This window comes from Anser brachyrhynchus, assembly GCF_964034855.1.
Source record: "Anser brachyrhynchus genome assembly, chromosome: 1".
In the NCBI taxonomy this organism is placed as follows: domain Eukaryota; kingdom Metazoa; phylum Chordata; class Aves; order Anseriformes; family Anatidae; genus Anser; species Anser brachyrhynchus.
In genome coordinates this window covers 80204326-80228741 of record NC_137694.1, presented here as the reverse complement: position 1 = coordinate 80228741, position 24416 = coordinate 80204326, and the positions used below count along the sequence as shown (strand labels likewise).

The 24416-nt window shown below is 39.4% G+C and overlaps 1 long non-coding RNA gene across 1 annotated transcript in view; it reads left to right on the top strand.

Moving 5' to 3' along the window:
* LOC308180420 overlaps window positions 1-15480 on the top strand; it is a 33351-nt gene extending 17871 nt beyond the window's left edge. Inside the window, exon 2 of the long non-coding RNA XR_013940944.1 lies at window positions 1369-15480. This is a non-coding gene — a long non-coding RNA (uncharacterized lncRNA). The remainder of the gene's footprint in view (window positions 1-1368) is intronic.
* The last annotated feature ends 8936 nt before the right edge of the window (window positions 15481-24416 follow it).

Below are 24416 nucleotides of genomic sequence, written 5' to 3'. Positions count from 1 at the left end.
GGGTGGAGAGAGGTTGTTTTTTTGTTTTGTGTTTTTTTTTAATGTTTTTATTTATTTACTTATTTTTGCTAGGCCACTGGAGGATTTAAGCATTCATGGTCCTCTGTGTGTTGTCAAGCATTCGAAAAGAGGTGGCCTCCTTTGTGAGAGCTAATATAATTCACTGTGGGGAGAAGGCAGAGCAGGATGGGGTTTGCTTTAGTGTGATACTTACCACTGGTGGGGCCAGGAGAGGTTAATGCAACTTCCTTCCACCCTGATGTGGGTGCTGTGAGCTTGGCCTTGCTCCCAGAGGTAATTCTGCTTCTCCCACCTCCCTCGCAGTGAATGCTGGGGCTGCCCGAGCAGCGGCATAGGCATGGCCATGAGCACCCTCACCCCCACCTCTTCCCCCCAGCCTCTCTAACAGCCCTGTTATACCCCTTTCCTCTTTCTGTCCCTTCTTCCCCTCTTCCCCTGGGCTTGCTGTTCATGCAGAGTCACTTGTTCAGCTGGGCAGGCAGGGCACTGTGCAACAGCAGGTCTAGGTATCAATTCCCCTTTGGGTAGGATTGGGAAATTCACTTTTCTTGACAGCTGTGTTAAGCTGACGGTCGCTCAAGCAGACATTTTTCAGGGTGATTTTTTGCTGTTTTTGCTGTCCTCAAATTAGTAATTTGTCTTGGGAAAAAAATAAAAAAGGAAATATGGGATAATTTGGTGATGTGTTGTGCTGAGTAGCATTACAGTAGGGTACCTAGATCTTAATCAGACCATGCAGTTAGTCTTGAGAAAGAGGGCAAGACTGTGTGTTTTGATGCAATTTTGTTCCCTGTGTGGACAGATACATTCCTTCCTTTGATATTAAGGAAGGGCAATAGTTTTGTACTGCCGAAGGAGAAATTTTCTTTCCAGTCATTTGGCTACTAGGAGAATTTACAAAGGGTATTGATGCCAAAATAATTTTTTGATCTTGTTGGAACATTTGCTGTCCTGGAAGACCAAAATGTGCTGGTACTTCTAGTATCACTTAATACTTACCATCTTTTATTACTGATCTTTAATTATTATAGTTTAGAAAGTTTGTGGAGAAAATGAATATTTGCATCAAAATACAAGAGGACCAGTGAGTATAATCCCATAGCTATAGTCCTGAGCAGTTCCGTTTTTATATTAAAGAGTAATTACAGTTGCCAAGTTAAGTGGACTTCTGTGGCACTACTATTTAAAAAATAAAAAACACTGTAGTTAACTTTGAGCTGCTGTAGCCTCACTTTAAAGAAGGAACACAGATCACTTATGGTGTCAATACAAGACTTAAAATAGTAGCCAAAATCTGTGCTTTTTGATTCTGTCTGACTACCATCTTTCCTTTTTCCTCACTTTCAGTTCCAGAAGGGAGTGTAAGCAGTCACAGATTTACAGAATTACAGATGTATTCCTTATACCATCAGAAAACAAGGTCTACTATTCTTGAGATGCAACGCACTGGCATTGGTTCAACAACTAACACCTCTTCAAAGAGAGCAGTCACTAAAATCAGCTCATTATTCAAGTGCAAGGGAAAAAGACAAGACAGAAATTGGACGATGGGGATTTTTAAGGGTCATCAGAAACACCATCTCACAAGTCACCTTCATTAGGTAATGATGCTGACCACCAGCTGGAACTGATAGATTTCCAAAGGTGCAGAACATAAGTTTATATTCTTACTGTTTCATGAGGTAGCCCTTACAGCTTCAGCTGAAGGATTAGTGATCACTTTATTAAGTTTATTTCCTAAAAAGGCCACTCAGAGCTTGATCCCTGTGCTGTAAATAGCTCCCATGGTTTCAGTCATAGAAACAGGCATCGTGCCTATCTGCCTTTGGCTGGTGGCGAAATGGAGATAGCTTTTAGATGAACAACAGGATATGCATGTCTCTCCACAACTTTTTTTTTTTTTTTTTGGAAAAGGTACTGAAAGAATATATAAGAAATTAAATAGCAAGAAAAGAAGCATCTCTGTACAGCTGGATGTGCATTCAGCATTATTCCATGGGTACTGGCAGTCCCAATGAGTTCTTTGTGCTCGTATTTATCTTCTTGCATGCCCTTATACCTTCCAGTCCAAGTCCTCTATCTTGAAAACAAGCTTGCTCTTTGGCAGTGTCACATCATTGATGTTAGAACAGGCTGCGCTCCCTTCTGGAGAGGCGTGATCTCAGGTGCTTCAAGGGAGTATGAGAGCAGAAGGAAAGAGAACTTCTTCAGGCTCCCCGGTCCTCTCCATCAGGCCAAAGAGAGAGGATCAGGAAGTGTTAACCCCTTCTTTGGCCTGCGTTTCTCTAGGCAGGGAAGGCGTAACATGCTGGCCGCTGCATTGGAGAGTAGCTCTTGGATCCTAATACAAGTGATTATTAAAAAAAAAAAAAAATCTCCTTTTCTGAGGATTACTAATCTGTCCATTAGATGTATGCTTATTACATAGTTATTAAACCTAATGAATGTATTTTTTAACATGCAATAATTATCTAATTAAATATAAAGCATAAGATTAAGTAGGCTAGCTCTCATACTAAAATGCTGTCTATTACAAATAGATTTATTGAGGATTAACAACTACATAATAGAGCTGTATCTATTTCATGATTGTTAATCCTCAATGAATGTTTTTAATAATTAATTGGCACTTAACTAAAGGATTATGTTCGTTGTGATGGAGTTTATGAAGCAATAGAATATTTTTTGTGGACAATTAGGTGCCAGAGGAAATACTCCTATGATATGGTTAAATAATTTGGAGGGGGAAAAAAAAGGGGGGAAAGGGAGAAGCTTGGGGGAGAATGAGCAAACTACCTCTATTAGAATTTTATTTTTGTTCTTACCTGAGTTGGACAGTTTTGTTTGGCTTCTAATATATATAGGAGAAAAAGCTGAAGTAAACAGCTACTTAGGAAGCAAGATATTTAACGCTGGAAAATAGATAAATGGTAGTGTTGTGGTTAAAAATGTGAGATCTTACCAGGTGGCTGATGAATATCCTTCAGTATTTAAATTTCAACTCCAAAATCCTTATTATGCATTTGAATTAGTAAGTTAGAACATAAATGCAGGATACGTTTTTGGAAGACGATATAGAATTGTGACTAAATGTGTTCCAGGAACGTTTCTTGGTGTCAGTTGTTAGAGGATACAGAAGAAAGTTGGATGTTCTTGAGGAGAAAGAAGCACTGTGAATTTTTCATAGAGTCAATTATGTAGGCAAACAGCAGAAAACATCTTCTGTTGGTTTAGTTGACCCCAGGAGAAGACACTGGTCATCGCCAGCCGTTACTCTGCGCAACTTCTTAAGACTTTATATGGATATAAAAAAAATTGTAACAAACATAAAGCTTTCTAGTGAATACTTAATGAGTTCCTACAATTAATGTATGGATACACACCTGTATCCAGATATACACAATGGGTTGCTTTAGAAAGAAGCTGGTCCATATTTTCAAATGGAAACTGACTGATGGAAATAAATGGCAGGTATTTTTTAGCTATTAACAGAGGATATTTACAATAATGTCAATACAATATTTACTTAATAAACTTAGCCACTTATGAACTTAAAAAAAGTTCAGCTCCTTTTCTAGAGAATTGAACGGGAGAAGGGGAGAGGAAGTTTATCTGCTTATGTGGACATACATTTTTTTCTATTTTTACAGCATAGATTAAATTTTCCATCTTTTTAAGTGAAGTCATACTTACCAAAATTTGCAATAGTAATTGGGGGGAGATGTTGCTGGGATGTTTTGTAATCTGAACTTTTTACAACACATGACTTGCTGAGTGCTGTTAAAATTTGATCTTTCTGGATGGGGTTGTGTTTGAATCATGCCTTTTTTTGATGAGTTTTGGAAGTGATGATAATAGTGTTGTCTCTTTTTGGCAGTGTTGGATGTGCCAGTGCTGTGTGGGACTCAGAATGGTTTGGATTAGGGGGGAAGCAAGGTGTGTTAGATACCCAAAAATCAATTTTTATTTTTGCAAATCATGGTTTGTAGTTGCTTTAGTCTGAAATTTTAGGAATAAAGAGTAAAGTGGAGTGGAGAGCCAGATCTTGGTCTGAGGAGAAGTCCTGTGTACTCATCAAGCTTAAGGTCTCTGAACTCAGACTTTAATTGGAGAGGCCCTGACAGCTGGGAAGGGCCTGAAGGTGCAAGTTCTGCAGAATCCTAGGACTTCAGCATGTGCCATGTGGGTGACAATCACTTTCATACACAAGCCTTTTAAAAACTAAAAATAATAAAATTTAAAAAAAAAAAAACTTGTTGGCAGGTTAATTGCATTTTCCAAAGGGTGGCATCCCCGGGTGCCCACAGGATTTGGCAAACTGCAAGACAAAGCCAGGCTTTCCCCCTAAAGCTTAACAGCAGTCATGTTGCAGCAGCAGCTGCTGCAGAAGGTGAATGTAGTGACGGTATTGATGAGATTACTAATTTGTTTAGTAGACAGGGAATGAGGATTCGTCTGTTGGCTGTCATCATCCATCAGCCGTATGTTGCCCCAGGCAGTGGGTATATGCTGTTAGCCTGTTACTAATTTTACTTTGTTTTTTCTCAGCTTAGTTCTTTTCTTTGGTTCATTTCATTCATTTGTTGTGACTGAAAACTAAACAAGAAGGAAAAAAGCCCGCTGCTACCTCTCTTTGTTTGTCAGAGCAGGTACCCTGCAGCTCCTGCCTGCAGCCTCTTCCGTTTGATTTGGCTGAAAGCTGGCGGTGAGAGAAGGGGTGGCCTATAAGGGCAATGCCTGTCAGAGCATAAGAAGTTACGTATAGAAACTGGGGTCATAGCTGTATTTACCCTTCAAAGTCAGGTGGTGAGAGCTCCTTTGTCATGACCTAGCATTGCAGCAGCCTGCAAATGAACTGGTGCTGTCTAGGCATCGTCATATATGTTGATAAACTGTGTCACTGCATGTGCCGTGACTGTGTTTGCCATGCCTCCTTGCTTGCGTTTCTGAAATACTTGTGCTAACTGTACTTCCAGCTCTGCAAGGGGCATGAAGTTTGTGTAGAGGAATTTGAGGGACAGCACTATTAATTGAGAGTCCGCGGGTGGTTTTATCCTGTAAAACTTGATTCTGATTATAATTTCCCAGTGGGCCAATTCTAGAATGGGAGGTCTAATTTGTAGCTGTAGATTATTTGTCTTGGATTAAGATCTTCAAATTGAGTATCCATGTCAGAAATTATTCTTATGGTAGCTAAGGGGTCAGTTCACATAGTTGTCATTAAATCTGTACCATAATGTTGTCATACTCTTATCATTCAAGATGGGCTTGTTTTCATGAACATCTTCAGGATCTTTCTGAGGTAGAGATGAAAGAGGAGTCCGTCCACAGGGAAGTGAAGTTGGAAGTACCATTTTTATGGAAATCGTCATGTGAACTTGAAAAGATTTAGTAAAAAAAAAAAAAAGACATAGGTGTTGGTGGGGAAAAAATTTTGTTTTTTAGCTATATTTGCACTTTTTTCTCTTCCTTATCTTTTTACTGGGAGAAGAAAAACGGGAGAAAAGTAATTAAGGACCCACCTCTTCAGTCTTCACTCATTCACAGTAAGCAAATTTTGATGATGGCTCTACTGTTAAATCGGATCGGCCTTGTGGTCAGCAGGGAGCACATATTTGTTTCCTAGATAGAGGGGTGGCAGTACTGGGAAGCCTGTATCAACCGCTGGTGGCTTTGCCAGGCCCTCTCCAGCTTCCAGGTTTGAGTTTGGTCTCCTTCCTGCTCCTTTCCCAGCCTCGCTTTCTGCAGTGCACTGGGGAACTCCCCAGCCCATTACAAAGTGATGGCTTCCCAGCACCTTTCTGCCTGCCTCCCAGTGCTGCACCCAAGGAGATCCAAGGCATCCTTCAGACCAGGTCTTGGAAGAGTTTCTAAGTGTCCGGTGTGGGTGGCTTTTGGTAGTGCCTCCTGGCACAATGGCTCTGTCTGATAAGGGGTTTAAGTATCAATGCAGATGTGTCTGTTTATTATAAACCATTCCCTCCTCCAAAAATATCTGAGTTTATTTACATTGCAGACATCACACAGGAAGTGCAGAGTGTGGTCTTGTAATATCAACTTTTTTTTATGACGTTATAGGGGATATATAAGTGAATTAAGATGGACAGACTCAAAGGAATTTCAGACAATAGATTTATGAATCTGAATAGGGTCATGTCCTTTTTTTTTCTTTTTAAAGATGTCATAATCAGACTGCAAAACAAAGGAGTCCTATGAATCTTCTCACAGAAGTGCAGTTTGCTAACCAGACCTTTGAATCAGGCTGGTGGCTAATAAGCCATGAGTTTAGCAGAGGGATGACTTTGGACAAACTTAGTAGTATTGAGAGCCCAATTTTGAAACCTTGTTAGTTCAATCAGCTCTCCATAGGTAAACAATTTTAGCATGCTTTCTGGGTGGCTTTTTGAATTTATTTTCAATTTTTAAATGCAATTGTTGATGCATATCTAGCATAGTTTTATTTTGCTATTTTTAACCACTTTCTTTTGCTTGCATGAGAATCGCTTACTGCTGCCCATCCATTAGAGAGATTAGGGTGGATTCATTCCAGTTACACTGAGCCCCAGATGGGAGCAAAAATAGTTGCAGAAAAGGTTTCTAGTAGCAGTGAAGTAGCAAATTCTCTCGAGGATCAGTGGGGCAAAGAAGAGCATAAAATGAAAGCAAAGGGTGGCCACAAAAACTAGGTTATAGCTCTCAGCTTAGCATAAGTGGTCACTGAAACTTTATTCCCTGCTGAAGCTGTTAGTGGGATGAGACATGCAACACGGTCTTCCTTGAGCACAAAACCTCTCTGTATGTCCCGTGGCTCTGCATTTGGGAAAGATGGATGCAATGCTCAAGCTCAGTGCAATCATTGCAGAGCCTTGATTTTTTATTTTTTATTTTTTAAATGCATAGCAGAAGGGAGTCCAATACATTTGCATGTTACATGTGCTCATGTTTACACCATTGAAACTGGAAATGGAAAAGCACTTTTTCAGCACGCCATAAGGATAAACAGCATTCTTGGACTGTATGGGGGAAATTGCTGGCTATTGGGTTTTGATGCCCTCATTATTTATAGTCATGAAAGTGTCCAGGTGCATCGTGATTTTTCTGGTCTAAAGCTTCAAATGGAAGCTTTTTCCGCTGAATGTGTGGTGATGATTATGATGAGATCCTTTGAGGTACCTCATAAATTCCTGAGGTGAAAAGAGGTTTTGCTGTCTAGGAATGAATTGTGGTAGTTTGTTTTTAAATTGGCAGGAGTAAAGTTGGTGTTTCTCCTTTCTTTTCAAGTGACTTCTGTGAGGAGGGGAAAAAAAAAGAAAAAAAAAAACAACTATCAAAAAGCAATGAGAAATGCAAAAGCCCTCTATGTGAAATACCACGTTAAAAGATGGCAATATTTTGAGTACTTCTAGCTAGTTGCAAGTCTTTTAACAAAGTGTTTTTGCAAATTGTTTCTGTGCTGTGCGTGTACTTGTACTTAAACAGAGCAAATTATAACAGTGAGGAAAGAAAGGCATCCTTCAGTAGGTAGCAGCACAGCACTTTCTGTATGTACACACTGGGGACTGCGGGGTCATATCCTGTGGCACTTGGGGATGAGAGGGGAGGGGAAGGCAAGGAGGCAAGTCAGTAAAAGGAGGAAAAAGTAAAAACAAAGGGAGGGAAGCAATGAGTGGGGGGATTTTGCTCCTGTTAGCAATGCCTTTAACAGCAGTGCTTGTACCCAGAGGATCCTGAGAAGGGGCAGTGTCGCTTTAAAAGCAGTAGGGGGTTGGAGCTGGGGGAGTGCTCACAGCAGTAAGTATAACACAGCTGTGCTCTGTTTATGCTTAGGCTACAATAAAAAAGCTATAAAATGTGAGATGTCATAGCTCCACTTTGCTTTATTTATACTATTTCCTCTGAGCTCTGTCACACTGCACATTCATCTGCTAAGTTGCAGCAAGAATGGAGATTAAAATATCACAGCTCAAAATAGGAGTCAAGCGGAAGGAGATTCATCATAGCCCTATTAAAAATATGTAAATATGGGAATGAAGTCATTTTAAAGCTGTATGGCTCTCCTCCTCAGTGGGCTGGGGAAAGCTGTGAGTGATGCGCTGTGCGAGTGACAGATTTATGGGACTTGTTCTTCTTTCTATTTTTCACTCCATTCCACCAAAATACTTTTAAGATTAAAAATATCAATTTGAATTGCAAATTTTATCTGTGCTATATATAAACATATATATATATATGTTTTTAAAAGGTTTTCTTCCTAACTGTTGCTTAAACTAATAATGGAAAGAAATATTATTCCCGATTAAAAGGGGTGGAAGCACATTCTGATGTTGAACTTGCAGTAGACAAGGTTTGCCCTTCTCGAGGGCTTTTCATCTGGGTCCTCGGAGCATTCTGCCAGCATTATGTCAAGTCTCTTGTGCCCTCGGAGATAGAGGCCTCCTTTGCCCTCCTTATACAAAACTACACTGAATACTTGCAGCTGCAATTCTCAGAAATGCCCTGTGGCACCCAAACCACAGTATTTTTAATGGAAGTTTGTTCCTTTTCTCCCCTGCAGCTATTTTCAAAGTGGAGCTGGGGAAAGAACTCAGAAGTCCCGATTTCTGATGGTTTTCTGTAAGCACTGTGCAAAGATAGCTGCCTCCACTAGCAGGAGCAGTGTTCTTTTGAACTTTGCGGCGAGCCTGTGGTCTTTGATGTGGTCAAATCTGGCTATGAGTTTTCCCCTGGAAGAACAAGGCACAGATGTTACAAGGTATTTGAGAAATGAGGGATTTTAATTAATACCCCGAAGATACTAGAAAGCCACCAAGATATTTCACCCACGTTTGGTTCTGAATAAAGGAGGTGAAATGTGCTGCCACTATATGGAGCTGTTTTGTAGGTTAGTGTGGGCAGAGTACAAGGAGAGGAAAGCCAGAGGGGCACCAAGGAAGAAGACTGCTATGCCAGCGCCTTTTCCTGTGATTGCAGCGTGAACTGGGGCGGGGGGCTGCAAGAAAGGCTGGAATCTCCTTGATGCAGGTTGACCAAGGCAAAGCATGTATTGCCTGCATAACCTTTGCACCTATAGAATTGATTTGCTACTGAAGAATTTTGTACATCCGTACATCAAAGTGGATCACTGTTCAGGTTTTATTCAACAACTGAATGGTGTGGAGATATTTTATCCAAAGGAGGAATTAAAAATTATCATTCAAGATTGTTGAGAAATACGAGCTTTCCTCTTTTTTTTTTTTTTTCTTCTTAAAATGATGGTATTAAAACCCCAGGAAAAGTTAACTAAGCACTTCAGTTTGTTATCAACATGTTGACTGTCATCCTTAGAAGTTGGTTCTTTGTGGATAAACAGAGATTCAGGAAGGTAAGACCAGGTACGCTTCTGTCCTGTAAGCACATCAAGTGCAATACTGAGAGCTGAAGGAGTCAAACCATGGTTTAGTCTCTGATTACCTTATTGATGGGACCGCCAAGGCACACATTATAGTTTGTGCAAACTGAAGTTCTCCTGTGAGAGGAAAGTGGTTCACTAGGTTAAAGCAGCCTCTCTTCTCATGGTACTCGCTTTTTTTTCTTTTTACTGGAGCAGTGGCTTTCCTGGTCATGACTTTCACCCTGTCTTCTACTTCGGTGCATTGGCAAGAGTCAGGAGGAGTGCCCTTGGCTTTGGGTGTCTGTTTTTTTCTGTTGTGTGGTATTTTTTTTGTTTGTTTGTTTTTTAATTCTTGATGCTGTAAAATTCAGGAGAAGTCAGTGATTTTTCACTGTTCTAGTGTGTGATTCTGGAGTAGTCCTGACATTGATTTATTCAATAAGCTCTTATTGCTGGTAGGAAACACAGATTCCCTTGATGAGTTACTTTTGTGGCATGCGTATTTGAGCATTGCTGCTGCTGGCTGAGGGCAGTACTCTTGGTACTTGCAAGTAATATAACCCGAGGAAAGCTGCACATACAGGATACTAATGCCCTTCAAATGGAAAAATAATTGCTTGCCTGGTTAAGAAGTTGCTGTACTGAATTGCAGCTTATAGTATGAGTATCCAGGAAATGCTTTGTTTTCAAGAACATGCTGCCCTCTCTGTACTGGGCTTCTTTGTACCTTGGTGTTTTTCGTTAACATGACATTTATTCCAGAGAACCTCACTTAGTATGGGATGAGAGTAATATGGACTTGTGCAGGTGGTTGGGGTTTTCTGATGCTGGGTTGGGGTTTTCTGGGTGCTGTTTCAGCATATTATAAGCATATTGACCTGATAACATTAATATTTATTTTCTTAATGCAACTGTAGTACTGTAAACTAAAGAAGGCTACAAAATTTTCATTGACTCGATGTATTCACAACTCTGAGCATATTATATTATAGTTTACTTATAAATAGTGATCCTTCTCCCAGATCACTTGTTTTCTTTTTTTCTTCTGTTTTGTCTTACTTCAATCAAAGGATGAATTGTTTGGGTAAGGATCCAAGGCTGACATTTGTAAGTCCTAGTCCAAAATCCAACGTCAAAAGTTACTTGAACTTTCAAAAATAAGTTGGGAACCTAAGCCTCAGTGGAAAACAATGGTCTTGGACAAAAAAAGTCCAAGTAATCTTTGCTTTGTAATCTTCTCATCTTCTCCCCCCCCCCCCCCCCCCCCCATGACTTTGGTATTATATTTATTGCCTAAGCTATAAATTTTCAGAATTATTGTGTTTCATTTAGCTAATGTTTTGCTTGATCTATGCTTCTTGAGAGAAAGGTACTGATGTATCATGAGTAAAGGTAGTAATCCAAATATCGTGATATCTCTTCAGCAATGGGTCTTCTGGTAGGGGTGCTAGTAAGTGCTGTTGTATTTCAAGATCCAGATAGATTTGGAAAAACATCTGTCCTTTCATTAAGATGATGGTGGGGAGAAGGCTCATGAACTGCAATTGCATTTCAGCAGGGTTCTCAGCAGTCTTTGAAAATCAGACTACTTTCATGCTTCAAGTCAATCAAATTCACAATTCCCTCCAAAATCTTATTCCTTGCATTTCTGCAAGTAAATATCTATGTACTTTACCTGAGATATTATATTTGTTCTATATCCAATGCTGTGAAGTCTAATATTTAAAAGCCACATTTTTTTCTCCTGTAATTAATTCTTTTTTAAGAAGAAAATACCAGCGTTACGTTAACATAGCTAATAATAAATTTTATTGGAAGATTCTAAGAATGAAAGTCTTAGCCTTAACAGATAATGATTGGTACATTATAAATATACTCATCAGTGGGCTCTGTGACTCTTAGATCTAAGTCATGTACTTCTATATACATATATAGCTTCATAGGGCTGTCTTATTGATTGATTGAATTTACATATGAAATCATCAAAGTATTATGCAAAGTTTAAGAAGTGCAGCTATGATACATTTAGTTAAAATTGGAAATTAACTTTGGAATTAGTTCCTCAATTTGAACATCTTAGCCTAGGCAAGAATGTGATTTAATTATTTGGGAGTCTTTTAAAGAAAGTCTTAGAACTGTGAATCCAGTTGATCATGAGAACCTAATTTGAGACTAAGCTATATTGACAGTTTCTAGGTTATAAGAGAGTTCTTAGTTGCCCATAGTAATCTGTCCAGTTGATATGACCTGCAGCTGTTTTTCTCTTTGTTTGAATCCAAGCGAAGAAATATTAGGTAAGAAGTCAGCATTGCTACATTTCTCTTCCTTGCTAGCAATGTCAGTTTTAAGCCAAATGTTGTACAGCTGTGCTGTGCTGAATAATAAAATACAGGTAATCCAGTGAATCCACTAAAGGATTAATATTTACAAAACATACGGCTCTCCCAGGCGTACTATATCAGTTTGGCTAAATATGGAAGACTATTAAAGCTTGACAATACAACAGGGTAAGCCATTTGCTATCAGTTACGTTTTAACGAGAGTATTTCCTAATGCCAATTGGTTGACACTGATGCTTCACAGCCTTTATAACATTTATTCAGTATATTTAGTAACAGTCTTAATGCTTACTAGGCTGAACATCAAAATTGCTACTAATGCTGCCCTAATTACTTTTTTAAAGGCAAAGAAGACATATTTTTAGACGTTCTTAAATTTTAAAGCATTTTTCAAAGTATTACATTCATACAGTGCTGTTTATGCTGTGGATGTTTTTATGTGGACAAATTACAATGTTTTTACCCATTTCACTGGTTTCTCTGTAAAGGAGTAAGCCTTTAAGACTATCTGAAGACTAATTTTAAGACTATCATTAGGTTAATGATTATCAAAATGGCTGTGCTTTTGAAACATTTATAAAAAGTTGAATACAGAAATAAAACTATGAAACTTTCACTCTTCATTGACCTTTTTGAGGCAACTGACTGATTTTTGTTATAAATAAAACTGTATCAAAGCATGTAGAAGAAATATATGAAATAGGTTTTATGCTCATTTTGAAATAGCTATGTTAGCAATTAAAAAGGCCAACTTTTTTTTTGACTTTCCCAAAATAAGTCCCAATCAATTATATCTGCAATACTGCTGTGTTTTGATAGCACTAGAATTTCTTCCCCCTTCTATGCTGTGAGATTTTTTTACTACTGTTCTGTAACCTTGCGTGACTTTCCCTGAACCAGTTATATCAGTATAAGGCTGTTCCGACTGCGGATAGGCTTTTTGCTCTGAAGGACTAGAATACCCATGTTAATTGGTTAGTGTTTTATTGTTACTGAATTAAGAGTACAGCTGAAGTCATCTGTTTTCCTTTGAGTCACAACACTTGTGACATCTTAGAGGGCAAGCACGAGGGCTGGGTTTTGTTGTCTTTCTCTGCCCCTAGGAATACAGGTAATGCGCATATACTTCTGTTTTGGTAGATAGCTTATTTAGCTAGCCATGAGGTGACTAGGGAAGATCATGCTCTGTTTTCAGTTGATCTGCATCACTTGCACCACACATTGCAGATCATTGTTTCTTCTTGAAGCTTTCCATGATTTCACAGGTGGCCTTTTCTACCTAAAGTCATCAGCTGAGTCTTTTGCAGAATGACAGTTTCTCACAACCTCTTCTTTTTGGTTCACCTTCACTTGTATTAATTAGTAGCTTACATCTGTCCTCATGTTTGCTCAATCGCACTGGGATCCCTTCCCCCTTCTGATGTGCCAGCCTGTGTAGAAATGGGAGGCACTTAATGCCCAACTTTTGGTTCCTCCCAACTCTGTTCTGTGCAGCTTAGATGTGGATGGGTCAGATGAGAGACTGTAAGTCCTTCCTAAGCCACTTGATGTGATCCAGCCCTGTATGTTTCCACATCTTGTGTTCTAATGCCATAATTACTTCCATGTTACATATTTTAATGTCTGTCTCTGCTGGCTACCCACAAAAATTAATTGAATAATAAGAGAAGCAAAGAGGCTGAACTGGAAGCTTCAGGCTTAATGCGGAGTTGGCATCTGAGTCAATAAAAGGGTCAGTTTTCTTTTTTTTGATGTATTTGCAGCTCCCATAAGCAGGAAAGAACATGCCTCCCTCGTTAGCTTTGGAGGTAGGCTTGCTTGCCATAATTGAGGAACTGCAGGCAGTGGTGGAGCAACTGGTAATAAAAGTGGATGGAATACATTCCCCTGGTGCCTGAAGCTGCCTGGCTGCTGTCCCACCACTGCCCAGGAGCACCTCTGTTTAAATTATGAGATTCTGCAGTGGCCGCACATCATTTTGGGGGACCACACAGATGTGGGTTCCTTGAATGCAGCAAGTGATCTTCCTGGCCAAACCAGAGGGGTTACGGAGTGGATCCAAACACTTAGCGGTTAGTGAGGATGATTTAGAAGAGGGGGAAATCTTTTTTAAGTACAGTTCTACAAAATTCAGTAGAGAAAATGGAGTAAATGACATTACACACTACTTACCTGCAATCCCTGCAGAGACAATGAGTTTACACTTAAATTTACAGCTTCCAAGGATAATGAGGAGCAGTAACTACATGACTGTGCCCTGGAGAAAGAAAGAAAACCAAAGATAATGTACTACTTACTAGCTAGCCTAATGATGACTATGAGACAGTACACTATTAGTCCTACCATGTGAAACAGTTTATTGAGAGAGAGAGAGAGGCCCTCTGCCTCTTTCTTTCCCTCTCAATAGAGTCGCAGTTACATTTTCTCATTAACTAAAACAGGATAGATAAGAAGATAGATCCTTCCTTTGGATGTTTTTTTTTTTTCCTTTGTCCAGTAAGCATCACAGTTATGTTTCAGGGAATAAATAGAGTGAGAGTAAATCTCAACTGATTTTATTTAGCTGGAGAAGTTTTCACTAGCAACGTGGGAACACAATGTCAGACTGTAAAAATAAACAAAAATAAAAACAAAGCCTCTATTTTAGTGCAGCAAAAATTAAAAAGAAAAAAAAATAAGTTGGTGTTTGAAATTTAATTATTTTATTAACTTTCTTACTGCAATTTTCTAGTGTACAAAAAGATGAATAGTGAAAATATGTAAATGACTAGAAGAAATTGTTGCAAGAGATTTTGACAGAACATCATGATGTCAGGTTACCATGTTGATATACTTCTTAAAACCAAGTAATCAGTCTAATACCTTTATTCAATGAATCCTTAGTGAAGTAACTGCATTGTTACTAAGTGTTAACAATGATAAAATATTTATTTGCATTGCAGTAATTAATTGAAGTCCTTGTCTCTTAAAGTTCAAATAATTTTAACATCAGTAGGAATATTTTCACTAACTTCAGAGACTTGAACTCTGCCATATAAGAATATTCAGATATATTCTTAATGCTATTGGTTATGCTACCATTCACTTGGATAATCATCATAATTTATAGATTCATCATACTTGCCTATAATTAAACTTTATTTTCAGAAGTATGATGATAATTGGATTTCTCAGTCAAGACAACTGCTGACATCAGCGCAAGAATAGCTGCACAGGGTGAGGATCCTTGAAGTCTGACATGCAGCGAGCACAGTGGTACCCCAAATCTCCTGGGTAGCATGCAGGGGTTGAATTGCCTCAGAAGGGGAGCCACAAGATAGCTGCTGAGCAGAGAGCAGTCTTCAGAGAATTAATACTGGCAGTGTGGGGTGTTACTGCCCCTTGTTTGGGTACAATTCTCCTTGTAGGAGAAAAAAAACCACGATTCACTATGACAAAAAAAAAAAAAAACAACACCTGATGTAGCACCAGGGTTTAACAAATAGCAATATTCCAAGGATGGTGTGCTACATAGTGTTTTTCCTCCCCAAATTACAGGTTAAGGATCCAAAGGACAACTAAGCACAGTGTGGAAGTACATGGGGGCTGGGAGTCACTACCTCTTGCAGAAGCCAGATGTGATCCATCAGGTGCCTAGTGGTGCTTGGCTTTTTTGTGTGACAGTGGCTTGCACCCAGTGGTGGCTCCATGGCTCCCAGCAGGAGGGAGCTCTGTGTCCCTTCTTGGGAGGACCATCCAAAAGGGCTCCAATAGGCTTTGTTGAAGGTTGCTGCTTTGCCTAGAGTGCCTGGTATGAAGGTTGGCAGATGAACAGGGTTCTTGCTTCAGAGCTCAGGTTTTAACTTCCATGGCTAAACTCCCCCTAAGCCTCATGTTAGAGGCCTGGATGCTCTTTGAGTCTGACCCATGCCTCTCCCTTCCTTAAGCTGGCAGGTAATGTGGCATTTCAAGGGCAAGGAGTATTACACTTTTCCAGAATGAACACTGACACAAACATCCAGATTTCTTGTGTGAGTGGAGTACATGAAATATAACTCTTAAAATGTTAATAGTACCAGTACAAACCAAAGCCACGTTATCATTACTGCTGTCATGACTGCAGTCTCCCCCTTTGGCTGCACTGGGACTGCTGGCAGGATCACGGCCTTGATACAGATCGCTGTTGCTTTTGTGAGGAAACAAGTGGCACCAAATCTTCCTTTTTCTACCATAACTATTGAATTTAAGGAACAGTAAATTGCATTTGCTCAAAACTGCAGTAAATATCTACCTTGGCAGGGGGTGGAAAGCAGGGAAGAACTCCAAATATGTAAATCAGAATCCTTCCTTCTTGTCTTTCCCAGGGCAAGGCACCCATAAAAACTAAAAAAATCAGTGTAAAGACATTGCTGAATGGGGTGGCAGTCTCTGCTTATCAGACAACTGGAAAAAGAGTAGAACAACTGAATGAAGTTGTTTTACATTGATTAAGGGAAAATATATTGAGACTAATTCTGTAATAACTGTTTAAAAAACACATTTTTAAAAAAGATTTTGTTACTAAGAGGTAAAATACAGTTGTCACCTTTTCAGTATATTATATATGAAGAAATTGGTGTGTCCTGTACCAATTTTATCACTGGCACAATAACGACCTCAGGCTTTAAGAGTCTGCCATATCATTCAAAGCATAGTTGAACATTTGACACATTTCTTATAAGTAAGGCTTTTTTTCCTCTGCCCTTTGTGATATATGTGAGGATATAAAACACTTTAATAACATGAGGTCCATGTAGACAAACACTGTATTTTTTAGGGGCAGACCAGATTAAAAAAGGATTAAACATTCACATATATCATGTTAGATAATGGATTTATCAGGTGTGTTTGATGGCATATGCCAGCCAGTAGCTGCCTACAGTCAGGAAGAAATTTCATATGTGATAGTCTGTTACATCTCAATAGTATGTGTGATGCCTTATACTTCTGAGCTGTGAGGTTCTGGCTACTGCTAGGATACTTCATGAGGAGCTACTTGATCTGGTGAGCACAGCATATCTTTAATATTTTTTATATCCTTAATAACAGTATTGTTTCAGGAGTTTACAGAGAAATCTTTTTTAGCAGTAGTGTTACCAAAGATCTAAACAGTGTTGTTATCCCTACTAGTTTTTTATCCTGTTTTGTGTTTGTGTGTGCATGTTTGTCTCTGCTTCCCATTACTATCAATCTCATACTGAAGTACACACAATGATAGCGTCAAGACTGTTTGCGCTTTCCTGTATGGATGTGCTAAATAGGTACTGAAGAGCAGTGCTTGTGCAAGTGGTTCTCATGTATGGTCTCATTAGGTGGCATCTGGGGTGATGCAGTCTCCAGATGCTAATCCCTTGCTTTTAAAAGAAAGATGAGTATTATGGATTGGCAAAATAAAAGCTGTCCTGAGTGAGACGGTGGGATCTAGGCATGCAGGTCTGACTGTAACTGGAGCTCCTAAATCTTCTTGACTTTTTTAAAATCATACCACTAAATCCTTATAAAATACCCCTGCTATCTGTGGGCTTTGTGTAATAGCAGTGGTTATTCAGCTTCTAAACAGTAGTCTGCTACAGTTTGCAAGCAGTCTTTAGGGTGTCCTTGTCTCCCGATGATGTCCACTGTTACATTGGTACAGGCTAGATTGCATTTTGGCTATTATCTGGGCAGTTTAAGTCAGTAGTGTTTCATTAATAACAAATAACTTGATACAGAATATCTCCAGTAAGAATAGCGAGGGGCCAGTTTTGCATTAATATGCAGTCCTAAGAATAGTAGTAGCTGGACCCCAGCTTGTATTTTCCAGCCCCTGGTCCTTAGTGCTGGAGATATTTCTCAAAACCTGACTCCTGTTCATTGCCATTTGTTGCATTCCTGAATAGGAATACAAGTGTTATCCAATACATGTTTAGGCACAGACAGTGGGTATACGACCATCACAACGCTTCCTTCACTAAGAGGTTACATGCTTCTCTGCTACAGCCAAGTACACAAAAGTGTAAAACCAGAAGTGGATAAACTTGTTTGTTTAAATCATCATCTTGAACCTTTGTGATGTGTTCAAAAACTGAGGTTAAAATCACTTCAGAACCTTTCACTTAAACATGTACTGCTATGTTTGAATCTATTCAGGAACAGAAGAAAAGGCTAAAATTGATTACTTCATTAGCTGACACAACCCAGGGGCAAGTGCACATTGTAGGTCCCACCCTCTGTGCCGATCACAGAAGATACAAGATACAGCTGCATGCAAGGGAGTCCTGGCTCTTTTGCTCTGTCTGTGGCTGCTTTCAGTTTCCAATGTCCCTGGTCCAGTCCCCAATGTGTTGGCCAAGGGAGCAACTATCTGCTAACGTGAGGCAACAACAGAGGTGTTTCTGGCCTGGAAATAGAGAGGGAATATTTGAAATCCCATGAGAGGGAGCTTGTCCTTATAAGCTCTGCTCTGTTAAGAAGATGTAATAGTTGAGTGAGCCATGGGGATGGACGGGCGGCTTTCTGCAGGAGGTCTCGGAACAGAAAGCATCTGCAAGGCTGTGGTCACATAAGACCCGAACTTCTCAGAAGAACAGAACCAGGCCCCTAAAAATTTTGCTAAGATTGTGTAATGACAAAATACCAGGAAATAACCGTAGCGGAGGTAGAAGTACAGTTTTCTGAAAGAACTGGGAAGCATGCAGCCACTGAGTGCCAAAGAGCTTCAGCGTGGCCTGGTCCTGGCAACAAGATCAGGACCAGCGTGGGCTTATTTCCAGCAGTGTTTATTAGGACCAAATGCTGTGACTTGCAAAACATGTTTTACCGTGGCTGTGTAGTTGCTAGAGCTGGAATGAGTTGGGGGCTTCTGGATCCCTTGCTGAGGGCAGGTGGGGGCAGCTCGTCTGTGTGGGTTCAGTGAAATCTGTCTCTGTAGTGCCTCGCAGTATCCAGGTACTCCAGGCAGCATGGAGACAAGCTGCATGTTTGGGTGTGCAGTTATCTGGCTGTACTTGTTTCCTGAGACCTTTTTCTGAAGCTGTTAATTCAGGGTGACAGATAAGGACAAGTATATATTCTTTTCCACAGACCTACCTTTCTTGTCAGTAGAGCAAAAGACAGGCAAGACATTGTATGCAAGGCGATTCTTGTGATTCTCCCTAGAATGGGGTATTCTCACCCCTCTCCTCCGCCCAATTTGTTCTTCTGTAAAGAATAAGTACATATAATGCTAAAAATAAAAACACTTCTGGATAGGTGTGATGATTTCAGGTTAATTTAAGAATATCTTTTCATTATGAGGAAAGATTAAATTTCTTGGAGACTTGCTGCAGACACCATTACCCATTTAAGTGTTTTCAAAATCAGTAAATGGCTGAATTCTGAGGAGCCGTCTCTTGCTTTTCCTTTAAAAACACAGTAAGTTCAGCATGCAGAATATTGTGGGAAAGTTGGTTTTCATCCATTGACACTGTTTAAACGTTCAGGATTTATGGTAGCTTCTGTGTGTATACACAACAGGCATTTTATAAATTAGATTGTTTGTAGAGTAATACAAGACGTAAATGATACTACTACAAATTCAGCAGCCGACTATATATTTTATATAATGTAACCAGTAGGAATGCAGAGGCCTGTCATGCCATCTTTCTTTTACATGCTGTGGGCTAGGTGCATCACTTATATAACTTCATTTACTCCAAGAGCTTACTTTTGGAAATATTATTGCATATAGTGGCTATGAAAAGGACTGTCTAAATTTTGCAATGCTGAAGGCTGTGATGGCAATTTTCCAGAAGCCTTGAGCTCTGCATATGATTTGCATAAAATATAACATATTTTTCATCACAGATAAATGCATGCTAATAAGGTATATATTAACTAGATGGATGTGTACTAATATTATGTGTTTTACCAATAATCATTCTGCGACTTGTGCTTTCTTTCCAACACGCCTGTGTTTGTAACCATCATGTAATGTTTAATTTCAAATCTGGGGAAGAGGGGATGACATTTCCTCAAGTATTCTAAAAAAGTAGTAGCAAATACTTATTTGACCAACCAAGAAAAATCTGATCCGCAGCATTCCACTGTGAGGAGCACATTAATAAAAAGATGATGGGAATGTGGCTGCCGCCAGTGTGTGTGAAAGAATCTCTTTCCTACAGTGTGAACTAGAAAGGGCATTATCTGGCCTTTCTGAAGGGCATTTTAGCACTATCCCTGTTTTTCGAATCCTGGCTGAAGAGTGGATCAGTAAACAGTGATCAGCAGACATGGATTCTAGGGAATGGGCAAAGTGTCTAATGACTAAATGCAGTGATTAGTGAAGGTAGGATCATGACAGGACCATAATCCCCCGAACAAACAATATTACATTTTTTTTTCTTTTCCCAAAGCTAGTTAATACCTTGCCCTTTTAATTATCTTAGCATCATAGGGAAATGCCATGTTCTACCTGGTTCTCATTTTCCAGCAGATGCTTTTATTTGAATACTTGTGAACATATAAAACAAGCTTCTGAGCAAGAGGCTTCTTTCTTGCAAACACTTTTTTTTTTTTTTAATAACTCTGTTTTTTTAATCCATTTTATAACCAGATTGAAAGTGTGCAGGTAGGTCTCTTCAGCTGCTCAGCATGAAGAGCTGTGCTCTGCATGCCATGTCCAGGGTGGGTTTTGCAGCAAGAGCAGGACCAAGAACCCTGCGCTGGGTGGCATATCCCTGGAGGCACCCACCTGCAAATGGATCCTCACCACCAGCTGCTGTGAACTCCAAGGTCTGGCAGAGAAACTTGGTGGCTTCACCTGGAGAAGGTTTGCTTTTACCCTCCATCCAAAACTTTTCCCATGTGAAGGAAGTGCTAAGGAGCTGACTGGTCCGGCCATGCTCTTTCCAATCCTGATCAGCAATTTGAGCAGCTTTGGGTTAAAGAGACGGGAAGGCAAAAGAGTAGAGAAGCAGCAAGGGCAATCTGGGGGAAGGGGAAGTAAAACAGAGTTGAGAGAAATCTTAGGTCATAAGTGAAAGAAATATGTACTTGTTATTGAAACTATGATGGCAGAAAAGCTCCTGCAGTTTCAGAGATTCCATCATCTAAGGCTCGTGTTAGCTTTGAGCACCAGTGTCCCAGGCTGTGTGGGTTTTGTTTTTCCAGCCTGTTTTTGTCTTTTGAGGGTAGTGGTGGTTGTGGTTAATAGCGTGAATGGTCGCTGCAAAAAGCAATGCTAATTTCAGCAGGGGTGGTAATGCCTTGTTTCATTTCACTTACTGTTTTGATTTTGAAAATTCATTTGGCATCAATCATGTGAGCTGAGCGTTTTTTACAGTAGTTAGAGAACATCGACCTTTCTGAGTTACCGGCTGTTAGGAATGGTTCTTGCTGAATTTACTGTTGTTTTGAATATCAAAATGGCTTGTACGTGTGAAAAGTTTATTATTATAGCTCTTCCTAATCAAATCTTAAACAGATAATTATTGTGCTTTTAGTTATTTTTGGTGACCTATCTTTTGTTCTTATTCATGTAAAGGTGAAACTGGAAGAGAAAATGAAATGGACCCCTTCTATAAACCACAGAGAATGCAATTGTGACAGTTTATGATGCATCATGGAAGGTGTAGTCTCTTTAGGGATCCCCAGCCCTTGAAAGAAATTGATGCCATGAGGCACATGCATGACTGTTTTGCTAAGGTGCTATGGAAGTGCTTTCAAGGTTTTTTTTTGGGCTTTCTGCCATTTGAGGGATGGTAAGGGCAATAATTTGTGTTTCTAGGGCTTTCTCTTGTAAAGAATGCCTTATTTCTAGATTGCTGGGAAACACCTGATTAGTCTTTTCTCATACATACTCTTCCATGAATTGTAATTTCAAGAAAGAACTTCCTTTGCAGGCAGCGGGGCCTGGTGCATGCAGGGGACCCACAAGACTATCTCTTCGTGCTTATCCTGATTGCTGGCAGAGAGCTGTTAACCACATCATGCTTTAGGTTAAAAGGAGGGCATTGGTATAAAGCTGACCTTTGTACAGAATAAAAGACTGTTGCTTTTTAATAATGCCCTTTTGGATAAGGTTTTATTTTTCAGACAGTAGTTTTATTTTAAATAGTTACTTCATTTATGGAGGGATTGAAATAAGCTAAGACAGCCAGTAAATGGTCTGAACCATTCTAAAGGTGCCTGTTTCTGATACTCTGCATAGTGATACAGAAATAGTCTGACACTACTTCCTTGACCACAATATCAAGTGGGGAGAAATTGATTTTAGGCTTTTTCTGAGCATGTACTGTAGAAGTGTCGTGCTTTAGAAGAAAACTGCACTTGAAGGAGACAACCACACAATAGCTTCTCATGATTCAGTGTGCTACCAGACAGGCAGTGCACATCGTGGTAGGTGACCTTGCAGAAAGAAGATCACTTAAGATGGTTGGCTGTAATCCCTCTCCCACCCATGACTCTGCTCTGAGCTGTAATCTGCCCCACTGATGGAAAGAGCTCCCTGTTAGTTTCTACCTTCTTGTCCTCATCTCTGTTTTCCAGGTTGCCTTTGAAACACACTGATAGCAATTGTTTTTCCTTGAGCTCAGGTTCATTAATTTGCAGGTGACTGAGGAGTGGCTGTATCTGATTTGTTTGCCTCTGAAGATACTTTCCTAAAATCGGAATGTGAACGGCATGTATCTTTTTCCTTTTCTGTTTCCCTGATGTCTGGTATTTTTCTTCCAGTCTCATATTTTTTCTCTCTTCACTGCTTAATATTTACTTGCGTTTCCACTTTGGATAATCATATGTTGATATCTAGTATGTAAATTGAATTTAAACAATCAAGGACTCAGGGTCACTTTAGAAGCCTTTTGTGTGCATCATAGTCTTTTGAAGCTTTCGTACCAGTGGGTGTGACACTTGAGAAACATTGGGGAAAATGAATGTTGGGCTAAAGTCCAAGTTTGGCAGGTTTGATGGTGTCATGCAGAAGGATATTGTACAAGAATTTCAATTTTTTTTTAATAAATGTTTGTTTCTACAATGAGGTGGAAGAATACTGGTAGCTATGTGTAGTGACTACTGTGAAGGTAAAAACGCAGCTTTTCTTTAGCATGCTGACAGCCCGCTGTTTCTAGGAAAGCGATATGCTTTGGAGAGGAAATCCTGCCATACTAAGAAAGAAGTTTAGTATCCATAGAGAGCAGGGAAGTTATTCAGAGGTCCCCCCAAGACCTTCTTTGCAATATAAGTACAGTTCTTGCTTTGTATCTGGTGAAGGAGCAGCCTACTGTCCTGGAGGTCAGGCTGGTGAGGCTTGTTGAAGGTGGTTAGCTTAACACTCAGCCTGCATCCCCAGCAGGTAACTGTCACTATCAGTCTGCACTCCAGAACTAATTTATTGTTGGATGTGTCTCAGACTTCACAGCACTGACAAGTTAGTTCAGGAAAATAAAATTATAATGCTCTACTACTGTTCCCAATAAAAGAAGAAAAAAATATATGCTAAGGGAAATTACTAGTGGTAGTTGTTCCTATAAAAACTGTTGAGCGAAACAAAACTCTTTCACTGATGCTTTAATGATGCTGTCACTGATGCTTTTACCACCTTCTCCTACATATTTTTTGGAAAATTTGATTTTAATATAATAAAATATATTAGTTTTCAATTGTGTTTTTTCACTTTTTCTTTCCTCTATTGGGAAAGAGCAAGAGGAACACATTAGAAAAAATACAAAGAATAGGATGGATATTCAGAAAACTAAAAATATTTCAGTACTATGTGATAAATAGGAAAAAAATACCAAGTGTAGAAATCTTACTCTGAAAAGCTGCACTTCTTAAAAAAAAAATTATCCTATTTCCACTCATTACACTTTATTTCACTGAGAGAAAAAATACTCGAGACAAATACAAGACTGTGGATAGAACAACTTGGTCTGCAATAAGAACTGCGAAGTAACATGTATCTGTGAAATGACAGAAGATGTTAGAGTAGTAGCTAGCTGAGCTGAAACTTCACTAATATACGAAAATCAGTAGCTAATACTCTTTAAAAGTGTCTTTGGATTGATAATGACATCAAGTGGATGGATTCTTTTTTCTCCAAGGGTATGAAATAGGTTGGTGCTCTCTGACTATGTGCCGGGAGCTCCTTATGCTTTCCAGTGACAAAAAAAAAATCAGTCTTTGGTATTTTTAGGAAGTTCCATGTGTGTTTGTGTATTGTCAATGAAGAGTTAACAGCAGCTTTTGGTTGACTGCCTCTTTTATACGCTTTAGTGAAGGAAGTAGTAAGGAACTTGTTTCCTCTTGCTTTATTGATGTTTTCTTTCATTTTCATTCATGAAATTCAAAACCTCACTGTTAAATAATGGCACATAACAGGCTGTTGCTTTCATTAATACATGTTTGAAGGATAACGAAAGGAATGGGTGTAACCAGTTGAAATACTGCACTTGGACAGTCAATATTGAAGGCAGTATCAAAGCCCTTACTGTCTCTAAATGAATGAATGGATTACTATTCCACTTAGGCTCTGCTAGCTCTTCAGGGTGACTGAATTTGAAACCTTACTGCTGCTTAATAATAATAATAATAGTAATTCTTGCAAACAGGAAAAAAAAAGATCACAGGATCGTAGCATATCCCAAGTTGGAAGGGACTGACAAGGCTGAAATCTCAGCAACATCACCAATGCAGACTTCTCCTCACGGATA